Here is a 13507-nt window from a genome sequence, read left to right as displayed (position 1 = left end):
AGAAGAAAGGGAACATCACTAAAAACTTTAATTAAGCGGCTGTTGTTCACTGCATGGCATGAAAATCATAGAGTGACTGAAGGATTACCCCGTAATATAAAAAAAATATTAGTATGAAAGGTAAAACCTTTGTAAGTGTCTCGTAAGAGTTTGCATTTGGTGTATGCAAAGTTAGTGTCAAACGGCATTTGCAGTTGGGAGTTTTAGAATGCAATGTGTATGCATCCGTCTTAACCTTCCTTCTTGGCAAATTTGGTTGATTGCAGTTTGGGCGTAAGAAGAAGCAGAAGGGCACAAAGTGCAGAGAAATTAAGATTTCCAGGAGGTTTGAATGTGCGTTTTCCATAAGTTACAGTATGTAACGGTAGCCGTAATTAATAGACGACGGTTAAGAAAAAGATAATGTAATAAATTTTTAAGAGAGGTGACTATTGGATTTTTTAGTAGAGCTACGTTATTTAAAAGGTACAAAAAAGCAAAATTCTAAGAAAAAAGATAAATAGAAAACTTGGCGTAAGAGAATGCCACATCAGCTTGGCTATGGCCCTGCATTATATTAATATATAGATTATTACTTGACATTTAGCATACTAATTATTAAAATATCTATTTCATCCATAATTTTAACAATTAATTGCTACTTGTCATTACTTGTTTCCTAACTAAATCATAATAATTGTATGCTTTGTTGCCTAATAATTTCTTATTAAATGTGATATTTATTGGAGTATTTTTATATTTAAGAGTTGTTTAATAAAATTGTCGAAGCGGGTTGCATGCCGCAACGGATTTATTTTTAAGTTTATGTTGGAGCGGGTTGCACGCAGCAACGAAATTTAATGGAACGATTATATTGTTGGATCAGGTTGCACGCTGCAACGGATTTTATTTTAAGTTTATATTGTTGGAGCAGGTTGCTTGCCGCAACGAAAATAAATTGAGGGATTATGAATACTGAATTGACTTTGATTTTTGATATGATTTACCGGTCTTACTTCTATTCCTATTATTATTATTATTATTATTAATGCGTATAGGTTAATGTAAGCGACCTGCCTTAGCCTCGTCACTACGTCGTCGAGGTTAGGCTCGGTACTTACAGAGTACATGGGGTTGGTTGTACTCATACTACACTCTGCACTCCTTGTGCAGATACCGGAGTTGATCCTAGCGGTGCACAGTAGACTTGCTCGGATTCAGCTATTCACAGGAGACTTGAGATATAGCTGTGTGGTATTCGCAGTTCTGAAGTCCCCTTGCACTTTATCATAGTTATGTATTTCTTTCAGACAGCTTTATTTTTATTTAGACCTTTATTTGTATTATTCTAGTAGCGTGTGCACTTGTGACACCAGTTCTGGGATGGTATTTAGACATCGCTATTATTATGGATTATTCACTTGATTTCAGACTTTATTTCCGCATTTGTTTCTTTGTTATTAACTAATTTAAAATAGTTTTAAAATGACTAATATTATTCTAACGTTGACTTGCCTAGCAAGTGAAATGTTAGGCGCCATCACGGTCCCGAAGGTGGGAATTTTGGGTCGTGCCAAGTTGGTATCAGAGCACTAGGTTACATAGGGCTCACGAGTCACGAGCAAGCTTAGTAGAGTCTGAAGGATCGGTACGGAGACATCTGTACTTATCTCTCAGAGGCGGCTATGAAGTTTAGGAACAATATCACTTCTTTCTTATTCTGTCGTGCGCTTTTATTCTGTCATCGATGATTGAACCATTCTATTCTTATTCCCTCGCAGATGGCGAGAATGCATAATGCATCTACCGACGGACAAGGTCCAAAGCCACTGGTGGCAACTATGACCAAGGGTAGAGGTTGAGGCCGAGGTCGCGCTAGAAGCCGATGCAGAGGCATAGGTAGAGCTCAGTCTAGATCTCGAGCAGCAGCACCTATTGTAGAACCTCAGGTGGATCTTCAGGAGGAGGTTCCAGTTCAGACTGTACCGGGTGGACCAGTTCAAGTTCCGAAAGGATTCATAGCTACTCTAGTGCTTCAGAGCGCTCTAGTCCGTTTGGTGAGCCTAATGGAGGGTATGGCCCAGAATGGTACATTTTAAGTGGTACCATCCGTCTCACAGGCTGGGGGAGGAGCACAAACTCCTGCTCCAGAGCAGATGGCTCCCCAGTATCAGGCTCCAGCAGCCCCCCCAGTTGGGGTAGTTCAGCCAGTTGTTGCGGCACAGGACGGTGATAGGCCTGCCATGTCTTCTGAGGCTTTACTGAGGTTGGACAAGTTTACTAAGCTCTTCCAGTTCACTTCAGTGGTACACCTTCTGAGGGCCCACAGGATTATCTTGACCACTGCCATGAGGTGTTGCGGAACATGGGCATAGTTGAGACCAATGGGGTTGATTTTGTAGTATTTCAGATAACGGGTTCCGCCAAGAGGTGGTGGAGAGATTATATGTTGACCAGACCAGTTGGGTCGCCTACATTGACTTGGGAGCAGTTCTCACAGCTATTCTAGAGAAGTTCTTCCCTATCACATTGAGTGAGGATTTTCGCAGGCAATTTGAGCGTCTACAGCAGGGCAGTATGATCGTTACTCAGTACGAGACCCATTTTGTAGATCTAGCCCGTCATGCTCTCCTTTTACTTCCTACTGAAGGGGAGAGAGTGAGGAGGTTTTTTGATGGACTCACTCACCCTATCAGGCTTCGGATGGCCAAGGAGACCAGAAGTGAGATTTCCTTTCAGGAGGCTGCTAATGTTGCTAGGAGGGGTGCTTGCACAGGAGAGAGGGCAGGGGTCTCATAAGAGGCCTTGTTATTCCGGTAATTTCAGAGGCGCCTCATCTAGAGGCAGGGGTACTTATGGTAGGGGTCATTCTCCCAGACAATTTTATTCAGTACTTCAGGCATCTCACAGTGCTTCAGTAAGTCATGCTCCTATTATGCCTTACTATGGGCAGCCGATATTTAGTGCACATCTAGCCCCTATCAGTGCACCACCGCTCCAGAGTCACTACATCGGTTATCCGGCCCGTTTGGGCCAGCTTCAGCTTCAGCAGCCACAACAACATGATGGGTGTTATGAGTGTGGGAACATTGGTCATATCAGGAGGTATTGCCCTAGGTTGTCGAGTAACAGATCTCAGCAGGATTCTCGTGCCACTATACCGGCATCGGTTGCTCCACCGCCTAGGGGCAGGGGTCAGACAGCTAGAGATGGATGTCATGTTATTAGAGGTGGAGGCCATCCAGTTAGAGGCCATCTCGGAGATGTAGCTCCGAGTGGTGGGGCCCAACCCCTATTCTATGTTTTCCCTGCTAGGCCTGAGGCTGAGTCATCCAACGCCGTGATCACAGGTATTGTTCCAGTTTGTCACAGATATGCTTTAGTTTTATTTGATCTAGGATCTACTTATTCCTATGTGTCCTCCTACTTTTCTTCATATTTGGTTATGCCTCTTGATTCATTGAGTGCTTCTGTGCACGTGTCCATGCCGGTGGGGGATTCTATCATTGTAGATCATGTCTATCGTTCGTGTGTGGTTACTATTGGGAGTCTTGAAACTAGCGTGGATCTTCTACTTCTTGATATGGTAGATTTTGATGTCATCTTGGGTATGGATTGGTTGTCACCTTATCATGCTATATTGGATTGTCACGCCAAAACATTGACATTAGCCATGCCGGGGTTACCCCGACGAGAGTGGAAAAGAACTCCTGGTCATTCTACCAACATGGTTATTTCTTATATGAAGGCTCAGCATATGATCGAGAAGGGGTATCTAGTCTATTTGGCTTATATTCGCGATCCCAGTGCGGATGTTCCTTCTATAGATTCAGTTCCAGTCGATCGTGAGTTTCCAGATGTATTTCCTGCATATTTGTCGGGATCCCACCCGACAGAGATATTGACTTCTGTATTGATCTAGCTCCGGGCACCCAGCCCATTTCTATTCCACCATACCGTATAGCCCCGCTAGAACTAAACGAATTGAAGGAGCAGTAACAAGACTTACTTGACCAGGTATTCATTAGACCTAGCGTATCACCCTGGGGTGAACCAGTGTTATTTATAAAGAAGAAAGATGGTTCAATGCGAATGTGTATAGATATTCGGCAGTTGAACAAGGCTACTATCAAGAACAAGTATCATTTGCCAAGAATTGATGAATTATTTGATCAGCTTCAGGGTGCCAAGGTGTTTTCAAAGATCGATTTGAGGTCTAGTTACCATTAGTTGAAGATTAGGGCATCTGATGTCCCTAATATAGCTTTTCAGACTTTGTATGGGCATTACGAATTCCTAGTGATGTCATTTGGGCTGACAAATGCCCCAGCGGCATTTATGGATTCGATGAACCGAGTATTCAAGACCTATTTGGATTCGTTTGTGATGGTATTCATTGATGATATCTTGATTTACTCCAGTATCGAGAGGATCATGAATAGCACCTTCGGATTGTACTCCAGACTTTGAAAAATAATCAGTTGTATGCCAAATTTTCTAAATGTGAGTTTTGGTTAGACTCAGTTGCCTTTTTGGGGCATGTAGTATCGACTGAAGGCATAAAAGTGGATCCTAAGAAGATTGAGGCAGTTCAGAATTGGCCTAGACCTATATCAGTTATAAAGATCCGGAGTTTCCTAGGTTTGGTAGGTTATTATCGCCGGTTCGTGGAAGGGTTTTCATCTTTAGCAAGCCCATTGACCAGACTGACCCAGAAAGGTGTTCCATTCGGATGGTCAGCCGAGTGTGAGTTGAGCTTTCAGAAGCTCAAGACTGCTTTGACTACGGCGTTAGTATTGGTATTACCCACAGGTTCAGGATCTTATACAGTGTATTATGATGCATCTCGCGCTGGGCTTGGTGTAGTATTGATGCAAGATGGCAGGTTGATTGCATATGCGTCGCGGCAGTTGAAAGTTCACGAGGAGATTTATCAAGTTCATGACTTAGAATTAGCAGCCATTGTCCATGCTCTGAATATTTGGAGGCATTACCTTTACGGTGTCTCGTGTGAGATATTTACTGATCATTGTAGCTTACAAAAAGGCATTACCAGTCAGGTTCTAGCTTGCACAGTCGCTCGGTCTTCTTTATATGAGCCCATCAGAGAGAGGCAGTATGATGATCCTCATTTGCTCTTCCTTATGGACACAGTACGGCACTGTGGTGCCCAACAAGTTGTTGTAGGGAAAGATGGAGTTTTACGGATGCAGGGTCGTATTTATGTGCCAAATGTGGATGGGTTTCGTGAAATAATTCTGGAAGAGGCCCACAGTTCCTGGTATTCTATTCATCCAGGTGCAGCCAAAATGTATCAAGATTTGCGGTAACATTATTGGTGGAGGATAATGAAGAAGGATATAGTTGCATATGTAGCTCGGTGTCTGAATTGTCAGTAAGTTAAGTATGAGCATCAAAGACTTGGTGGTTTGCTTCAGAAGTTAGAAATTCCTGAGTGGAAGTGGGAGCGTATCACTATGGATTTTGTTGTTGGGCTTCCACGGACTCAGAGAAAGTTTGACGCAATATGGGTCATTGTGGACAGGTTGACCAAGTTAGCACATTTCATTCCAGTAGAAGTTACCTATTCTTCAGAACGGTTAGCAGAAACGTTCCCTGGTTGTCCAAAACCCGATCCGAACATACGCCCAAGTCCAAAATCATCATACGAATATATTGGAACCACCAAATCCCGATTCCGAGGTCGTTTACTCAAAACATTGACCGAAGTCAAACTTGGTCTTTTAAAGCCAAACTAAGGAATCAAGTGTTCCGATTTCAACTCGAACCCTTTCAAATCCAGAACTAACCATCCCCACAAGTTATAAAACAGTAAAAGCACATACGTGGGGTCTTATTTTGGAGAACGGGGTTCTAGAAGGCAAAAGGACCGATTGGGTCGTTGTCACGACCCGAAATTCCCACCTTCAGGACCGTGGTGGCGCCTAACATTTCACTTGCTAGGCAAGCCAACGTTAGAATAATATTAGCCATTTTAAACTATGTTAAATTAATTAATAACAAAGAAACAAATGCGAATATAAAGTCTGAAATCAAGTGAATAATCCATAATAATAGTAATGTCTAAATACCATCCCAGAACTGGTGTCATAAGTGCACGAGCTACTAGAATAATATAAATAAAGGTCTAAATGAAAACAAAATTGTCTAAAAGAAATACACAGCTATGATAAAGTGGAAGGGGACTTCAGAACTGCGAACGCCATATAACTATACCTCAAGTCTCCTGCAAATAGCTGAATCCGAGCAAGTCTAATGTGCGCCGCTAGGATCATCTCCGGTAACTGCACAAGGAGTGCAGAGTGTAGTATGAGTAAAACCGATCCCATATACTCGGTAAGTACCGAGCCTAACCTAGATGAAGTAGTGACGGGGCTAAGGCAGGCCGCTTACATTAACCTATACGCATTAATAGTAATAATAACAGGAATAGAAGTAAGACCGATAAATCATATCAAAAATTGAAGTCAATTCAGTAGTCATAATCCCTCAATTTATTTTTGTTGCGGTAAGCAACCCGCTCCAACAATATAAACTTAAAATAAAATCCGTTGCGCCGTGTAACCAGATCCAACAATATAATCTTTCCATTAAATTCTGTTGCGGCGTGCAACCCGCTCCAACATAAACTTAAAAATAAATCCGTTGCGGCGTAAAACCCGCTCCAATAATATAATTAAAAAACTCTTAAATGTAAAAATACTCCAATAAACACCACATTTAATAAAAAATTATTAGGCAACAAAGCATACAATTATTATGATTTATTTAGAAAACAAGTAATGACAAGTAACAATTAATTGTGGAAATTAAGGATGAAATAGGCATTTTAATAATTAGTATGCTAAATATCAAGTAGCAATTTAAGTCACATAAATCAAATAAGCATGTAACAATTATAGCATTGATTCAAGGCATGATATTGAGCAAGGAATATGAGAGAAATAATTAATATAATAATTAATTTATGATTTAAAATGTTTATGATTTTTTAAGTAATTATGCAAATAATTAATTTGACGACGTATAGGCACTCATCACCTCGCCTATACGTCATTACACGTGAAATTCTCTTAACAAATAATTTAAGGGTTCTATTCCATCAAGTCAAGTTTAACCATGATACTTACCTCGCTTCGCAACCAATTTTAAGATTCCAATGCACCTTTGCCTCGCGAATTCGTGTCTGAAATCTTCAAAACTAATCACAAACAATCCAACATACTCAACACGAATAGTAGGAACTAATTCCATATGAAATTACAAATTTTTTGGATTAAACCCCGAAATTTATTTTAAAAAATTGATAGTAGGACCCACGTCTCGAATCATGGAAAAACTCACAAAATCTGAACACCCGTTCCGATACGAGTTCAACCATATAAAAATTATCGAATTCTGACATCGGATTGCCTTTCAAACCTCAATTTATGTTTGTTTTTGAAGATTTTACCATTTTCAATCCAATCTTTACCCATTTGAACTCAACAATCTTCCCACAACCTTATTGGTACAAGCATGTACAACTAATACTCTCACATACAAGAATCACACTCACAATCATCCATCTTTACCAAAACTCGAAATTGAAGAATAGGGGTTAGAACCTTACCTCTTGGGTGAAGATCTTGTGATAATTCTTTGTTGGATTTCAAAACTTGAACAAGATTTTTGATGAACAAAGCATTTGAACTTCTTCCTCTCTCTAAAACACTCTCCCTTCTCTCTATAATTATCAGATAATTGCCCCCAAATCATCCCCAAAGCTTATTTATAAAAATGGAGTTGGGTTATGAAAATAGAAAAATGGACCCTCCGAACTCAGGTATGCGACCGCACAATGGACCGCACAATGGGTATGCGGGTCGCACAATGGACCGCAAAATCGATGTCGAAAACTGGGCTGTGCTGGACAGGTCTGCGACCCTTTTTGCGGTTGCACAATGAGTTTTGCGATCGCATAATGATTCAGCGGTCGCACATCTGACCACAAAAATCACAATTTTCCAACCTTTGGTAATTTGGTCATAACTTCTTGTAGGAGTGTCCAAATGAAGAACGGTTTGAAACAAAACTCGAAGACCTTTTATTTTATAGGTTGATCATCACATAACTCCTTATATATATATATATATATATATATATGCTTGTCCAAAGTTGGATCTTGTGCGTACTCATTTGGAACTTTAATCTATTATGAAAATTTTCAACTTGACTTAGACTTAGGCCTCACCTTAGACTCCACATCACTTATAATATGCCTTGTACACTTATTATTATATCCAATTGATATCCATAATATTAATAGTTCTCAAATAAGAAGTAGAGTCTGCCCCCAAACACATAACATAACTTATCTCTTCTTTCACCCATTTCAATTTCCCGAATTTTTACTAACTCCCAAAATTTTCAAATATTTTGCCAGAGTTTTCTTTGTAACTAGGCCTATCCACCTGCCAGAGAATCCCAGAAATGAATGTTTAAATTAAATATGACATTTTTGGGTCATCACAATCTCCACCTCTAAAACAAACGTTCGTCCAATATCCACCTGCCGCAACAGATTTATTTTTAAGTTTATATTAGAGCGGGTTGCACGCCGCAACGGAATTTAATGGAAAGATTATATTGTTGGATTTGGTTACACGTCGCAACGTATTTTATTTTAAGTTTATATTGTTGGAGCGGGTTGCTCGCCACAACGAAAATAAATTGAGGGATTATGACTACTGAATTGACTTCAATTTTTTATATGGTTTACTGGTCTTACTTCTATTCCTGTTATTATTATTATTAATACGTACAGGTTAATGTAAGCGGCCTGCTTTAGCCCCGTCACTACTTCATCGAGGTTAGGCTCGGCACTTACAGAGTACATGGGATCGGTTGTACTCATACTACACTATGTACTCCTTGTGCAGATACCGGAGATAATCCTAGCGGCGCACAGTAGACTTGCTCGGATTCAGCTGTTCGCAGGAGACTTGAGGTTTAGTTATGTGGCGTTCGCAGTTCTAAAGTCCCCTTTCACTTTATCATAGATGTGTATTTCTTTCAGACAACTTTATTTTTATTTAGACTTTTATTTGTATTATTTTAGTAGCTCATGCACTTGTGACACCAGTTCTGGGATGGGTATTTAGACATCGCTATTATTATGGATTATTCACTTGATTTCAGACTTTATTTCCGCATTTATTTCTTTGTTATTAACTAATTTAAAATAGTTTTAAAATGACTAATATTATTCTAACGTTGGCTTGCCTAGCAAATAAAATGTTAGGCGCCATCACGGTCCCGAAGGTGAGAATTTTGGGTCGTGCCAAGTTGGTATCAGAGCACTAGGTTACATAGGTCTCACGAGTCACGAGCAAGCTTAGTAGAGTCTGAAGGATCCGTACGGAGACGTCTGTACTTATCTCTCAGAGGCGGCTATGAAGTTTAGGAAAAATATCACTTCTTTCTTATTCTGTCATGTGCTTTTATTCTGTCATCGATGATTGAACCATTCTATTCTTATTCCCTCGCAGATGGCGAGAACGCGTAATACATCTACCGACGGACAAGGTCCAGAGCCCCCGGTGGCAACTATGACCAAGGGTAGAGTTCGAGGCCTAGGCCACGCTAGAAGCCGATGCAGAGGCATAGGTAGAGCTCAGTCTAGAGCTCGAGCAGCAGCACCTGTTGTAGAACCTCAGGTGGATCTTCAGGAGGAGGTTCCAGTTCACACTGTATCGAGTGGACCAGTTCAAGTTCAGGAAGGATTCATAGCTAATCCAGTGCTTCAGGGCGCTCTAGTCCGTTTGGTGAGCCTAATGGAGGGTGTGGCCCAGAATGGTACATTTTCAGTGGCACCATCCGTCTCACGGGCTTGGGGAGGAGCACAAACTCCCACTCCAGAGCAGATGGCTCCCTAGTATCAGGCTCCAGCAGCCCCGCCAATTAGGGTAGTTCAGCCAATTGTTGCGGCACAGGTCGGTGATAGGCCTGCCATGTCTTTTGAGGCTTTACTGAGGTTAGACAAGTTTACTAAGCTCTTCCTAGTTCACTTCAGTGGTACACCTTCTGAGGGCCCACAGGATTATCTTGACCGCTGTCATGAGGTGTTGCGGAACATGGGCATAGTTGAGACCAATGGGGTTGATTTTGTAGTATTTCAGATAACGGGTTCCGCCAAGAGGTGGTGGAGAGATTATATGTTGACCAGACAAGCTGGGTTGCCTGCATGACTTGGGAGCAGTTCTCACGTCTATTCTAGAGAAGTTCCTCCCTATCACATTGAGTGAGGATTTTTGCAGGCAATTTGAGCGTCTCCAGCAGGGAAGTATGACCGTTACTCAGTACGAGACCCGTTTTTTAGATCTAGCCCGTCATGCTCTCCTTTTACTTCCTACTGAAGGGGAGAGAGTGAGGAGGTTTTTTGATAGACTCACTCACCCTATCAAGCTTCAGATGGCCAAGGAGACCAGAAGTGAGATGTCCTTTCAGGCGACTGCTAATGTTGCTAGGAGGATCGAGACGATTCTTGCACAGGAGAGAGGGCAGGGGTCTCATACGAGGCCTTGTCATTCCGGTAATTTCAGAGGCTCCTCATCTAGAGGCAGGGTACTTATGGTCGGGGTCATTCTCCCAGGCCATTTTATTTAGCACTTCAGGCATCTCACGGTGCTTCAGGATGTCATGCTCTTATTATGCCTTACTCTAGGCAGCCGATATTTAGTGCACATCCAGCTCCTATCAGTGCACCACCGCTCCAGAGTCACTACATCGGTTATCCGGCCCGTTCGGGCCAGCTTCACCTTTAGCAGCCACAACAACATGATAGGTGTTATGAGTGTGGGAACATTGGTCACATAAGGAGGTATTGCCCTAGGTTGTCGAGTAACAGATCTTAGCAGGATTCTCATGCCATCATACCAGCACCGGTTGCTCTACTGCCCTCCCGGCCAGCTAGAGGCAGGGGTCAGACCGCTAGAGATAGATGTCATGTTGTAAGAGGTGGAGGCCAACTAGTTAGAGGCCGTCCCAGAGATATAGCTCTGAGTGGTGGGGCCCAGCCCCGATTCTATGCTTTCCCTGCTAGGCCTGAGGCTGAGTCATCCAACGCCGTGATCACAGGTATTGTACCAGCTTGTCATAGAGATGCTTCAATTTTATTTGATCTAAGATATACTTATTCCTATATGTCCTCCTACTTTTCTTCATATTTGGTTGTGCCTCTTGATTCTTTGAGTGCTTCTGTGCACGTGTCCACGCCGGTGGGGGATTCTATCGTTTTAGATCATATCTATCGTTCATGTGTGGTTACTATTGGGAGTCTTGAATCTAGCATGGATCTTCTACTTCTTGATATGGTAGATTTTGATGTAATCTTGGGTATGGATTGGTTGTCACCTTATCATGCTATATTGGATTGTCACGCCAAAACCGTGACATTAGCCATGTCGGGGTTACCCCGACTAGAGTGGAAAAGAACTCCTGGTCAATCTACCAGCTGGGTTATTTCTTATATGAAGGCTCAGCGTATGGTCGAGAAGGGGTATCTAGCCTATTTGGCTTATATTTGCGATCCCAGTACGGATGTTCCTTTTATAGATTCAGTTCCAGTCGACCATGAGTTTCCAGGTGTATTTCCTGCAGATTTGTCGGGATCCCACCCGACAGAGATATTGACTTCTGTATTGATCTGGCTCTAGCACCCAGCCCATTTCTATTCCACCATACCGTATGGCCCCGCCGGAACTAAAGGAATTGAATGAGTAGTTACAAGACTTTCTTGACCACTTATTCATTAGACCTAGCGTATCACCCTGGGGTGAACCAGTGTTATTTATAAAGAAGAAAGATGGTTCAATGCGAATGTGTATAGATATTCAGTAGTTGAACAAGGTTACTATCAAGAACAAGTATCTTTTGCCAAGAATTGATGAATTATTCGATCAGCTTCAGGGTGACAAGGTGTTTCCAAAGATCGATTTGAGGTCTAGTTACCATCAGTTGAAGATTAGGGCATGTGATGTCCCTAATATAGCTTTTCGGACTCTGTATGGGCATTACGAATTCCTAGTGATGTCATTTAGGCTGACAAATGCCCCAGCGACATTTATGGATTTGATGAACCGAGTATTCAAGCCCTATTTGGATTCGTTTGTGATGGTATTCATTGATGATATCTTGATTTACTCCAGCATCGAGAGGAGCATAAGTAGCACCTTCGGATTGTACTCCAGATTTTGAAAAATAATCAGTTGTATGCCAAATTTTCTAAATATGAGTTTTGTTAGACTCAGTTGCCTTTTTGGGGCATGTAATAACGACTTAAGGCATAAAAGTGGATCCAAAGAAGATTGAGGCAGTTCAGAATTGGCCTAGACCTATATCTGTTACAGAGATCCGGAGTTTCCTAGGTTTGGTAGGTTACTATCGCCAGTTCGTGGAAGGGTTTTCATCTTTAGCAAGCCCATTGACCAGACTGACCCAGAAAGGTCTTCCATTAGGATGGTCAGACGAGTGTGAGTTGAGCTTTCAGAAGCTCAAGACTGCTTTGACTAAGGCGTTAGTATTGGTATTACCCACAGGTTTAGGATCTTATACAGTGTATTGTGATGCATCTCGTGCTGGGCTTGGTGTAGTATTGATGCAAGATGGCAGGGTGATTGCATATGCGTCGCGGCAGTTGAAAGTTCACGAGGAGAATTATCATATTCATGACTTAGAATTGGCAGCCATTGTCCATGCTCTGAAGATTTGGAGGCATTACCTTTACGGTGTATCGTGTGAGATATTTACTGGTCATCGTAGCTTACAAAAGGCATTACCAGTCGGGTTCTAGCTTGCACAGTCGCTCGGTCTTCTTTATATGAGCCCATCAGAGAGAGGCAGTATGATGATCCTCATTTGCTCTTCCTTAAGGACACAGTACGGCACTGTGGTGCTAAACAAGTTGTTGTGGGGGAAGATGGAGTTTTACGGATGCAGGGTCGTATTTGTGTGCCTAATGTGGATGGGCTTCGTGAAATAATTCTGGAAGAGGCCCATCGTTCCTGGTATTTTATTCATCCAGGTGCCGCTAAAATGTATCAAGATTTGCGGTAACATTATTGGTGAAGGATAATGAAGAAGGATATAATTGCATGTGTAGCTCAGTGTCTGAATTATCAACAAGTTAAGTACGAGCATCAGAGACCTAGTGGTTTGCTTCAGAAGTTAGAAACTCCTGAGTGGAAGTGGGAGCGTATCACTATGGATTTTTTTTGTTGGGCTTCCACGGACTCAGAGAAAGTTTGACCCAGTATGGGTCATTGTGGACAGGTTGACCAAGTTAGCACATTTATTTCCAGTAGAAGTTACCTATTCTTCAGAACGGTTAGCGGAGATTTACATCCACGAGATTGTCCGCCTTCACGGTGTGCCCGTGTCTATTATTTCAGATTGAGGTACGCAATTTACCTCACACTTCTGGAGGGTTGTACATCATGAGTTAGGCACGCGGGTTGAGTTGAGTACA

This window comes from Nicotiana tabacum, chromosome 14 (genome assembly GCF_000715075.1).
Source record: "Nicotiana tabacum cultivar K326 chromosome 14, ASM71507v2, whole genome shotgun sequence".
NCBI classification, from domain to species: domain Eukaryota; kingdom Viridiplantae; phylum Streptophyta; class Magnoliopsida; order Solanales; family Solanaceae; genus Nicotiana; species Nicotiana tabacum.
The sequence above is the reverse complement of the archived record's forward strand: the minus strand, read 5'-3'. Positions refer to the sequence as shown.